This window comes from Cricetulus griseus, chromosome 2 (assembly GCF_003668045.3).
Source record: "Cricetulus griseus strain 17A/GY chromosome 2, alternate assembly CriGri-PICRH-1.0, whole genome shotgun sequence".
NCBI lineage: Eukaryota > Metazoa > Chordata > Mammalia > Rodentia > Cricetidae > Cricetulus > Cricetulus griseus.
In genome coordinates, this window is record NC_048595.1 from 317,844,005 (window position 1) to 317,846,220 (window position 2,216).

Genomic DNA, 2,216 nt, shown 5'->3' on the forward strand with positions numbered 1-2,216 from the left:
CAAGTTTCTTGGAAGGACTTTGGGGAAAGATCTCAACATGGAGGGCCAAGGGTGGCTGTTTGCCAATACTGATCCATGTGTGCATGTAATTTTCAAAATTTGGAATTGCCTTCCAAGACAAAGTCATGCAAAGGGTAAGTGAGCTGGCAGAAACAGACTGCTGAGAAAATGATGTGGCATCGTAAATTAAGAGGAAATCCCACTACATATTAAAGTATTTCAGTCTCCTTCCTGAGCTCTCCTAGCTGACTCATAATCAATAGCATGTATGGGGAACTAATGATCAGAGCCAGCCAGCCTATCTGTCCTGGGGGTGACACAGATTCAAAGACAGCTGTTGTGCAGAGGAAGTTACAGCTGGATCATGCTCTTTGATGATGGTGTTTGGTCTCTGTGTTTTAACCTGGAGGTTGCAAGCAGGAAAAATTTAGCAAACTGCAATCAAGGCCACATTAGATGTGCTGTTAGTTTTCTGTCAGCTTAACACATCTGGGAAGAGAAAACCTCAACTGAGAAAATGCCTCCATTAGATTAGTTTATAGACAAGTCTATGGGAGACTTTTTCTTGATTAATGATTGCTATGGGAGGGCCTAGCCCACTGGGATTGGTACCACCACTCTGCAGGTGGTCCTGGGTGGTGGTGGTATTTACTACAGCAACAGAAAGCAATCATATCAGTTCTGATATGTGAGGATGTTGGGTACAAGTCCTGACGAATGGTTGGCAGAGCTCCAGGAAATCTGTAACTTGATCGAACTTGCTGTAATGTATCCCCCAGTGAATTTGGAAGCACTTGGAATTGTGGATGAGTTTAACAAATCTACATGTATTTTGCACATTAACAATGAATTATGCAGTCACTTCATTATAGATATCCCCTACAATCGATGAGAATGCAGTTCTCAGGAGATCACGACTCACACAGCACTGTGGTATCTCCAGCTTGATTTTCCTCATCAAGAAGAAAAATACATGAGGGATAAGCCCAACAGATGAGCCTCATGGAAGCTTTCAAACTACTAATACACAGAATTGGAATCAGGTACCTTGGCAATGATGCCAACCAGGCGGAATGATTCCTCACAGTGAGACTCACTTACTAGCAGATGTCCCGTTGTGTCCCCTTGTCTGCTCATTTCCATTTACACTTAGGAAAGCTTATTAATTTTTCATCTTCCCTTAGGAATATCAGCTTGAAAAACATGACCACCCTCTGTTTGATGCCATGGAGGGGAACAGAGAGTCCTGCTGGCAAGGAATGAGCTACTGCACCAAGGAACAGGTAGTGATGGAGAAGGAGCTTGTGGCTCCCATATTCTTATTTCTGTGGAAGAGAAGACAGGCTTTTAAGGTAGCAGATCTCACCTGAGCAGACCTCAGAGATTAGTCAGTGCAAGGGATTATTGCTCTTAGGTAGAACATAGCATGGCCAGCACATATCTCCCCTCAGACCAGCTGGACTCTCTCAAGATGGCTCTGTTGTTATACCTCTGTATATTCGTCTTGGGCTGAGAATTCCCCTGGTGGGGAAGAGTCAGATGGCTCTATATGCAGGACATGCCACACAAGGTTATCAAATGCGGGCTGTGGTGCATGCATCAGCACACTGGAATGGGTTGGAATTTCCACTTCCAGTAGGTGGCCCAGAGACTCACTCCTTAGGCTCTTTAGAGTCCTGCAGAACTCATTCTTTACTTTTTCACTTATAGGAAGAAAATGGAGCTGGCAACCTGCACAAGGTAGAACTAACCTGAACTTGGAGAGAATGGGGGTTTCCATGGCTTTGGAGTTAGGCACAGGAATGACAATGCATCTTCACATCAAACGTTTTGGATTAAAGGGGTGGTCCCTACGTGGGGAAAGATTGCTGTATTCTGCATCAGGAAAACAAAACAAAAACAAAATAAGCAACTATTTTCCCATTCACTGCAAGGAAGCTAGCTATTGGATCCACATTAGTGGTGAATTAGTTCTGTGTTCCCCAGCAAAGCATCAAACAGCCCCACACTGGCTTTGTCTGCAAGTGCTTCACTTTGAAGTTGAAACAATTGACATTAAACATTGTAAAGATAAACTATGGTGTGATTTCCATGAGAAAAGTGTCTTTGCGTTTTCTTTTCAAGTTCAAGACCAGTGAGGGCTTAGAAATGAGACAACCAGATCCACACACAGTCACCAGGGTCCTGCTGAGCACTGTGACAGACTGAACTGGACA

General features: G+C 43.9%; 1 long non-coding RNA gene across 1 annotated transcript; it reads left to right on the forward strand.

Moving 5' to 3' along the window:
- Positions 1-725: 725 nt before the first annotated feature.
- Positions 726-2,011, forward strand: LOC107978849. The gene is made up of 3 exons (XR_004768036.1): positions 726-1,043; positions 1,185-1,283; positions 1,711-2,011. It is a non-coding gene; the product is annotated as an uncharacterized LOC107978849 (long non-coding RNA).
- Positions 2,012-2,216: the final 205 nt, after the last annotated feature.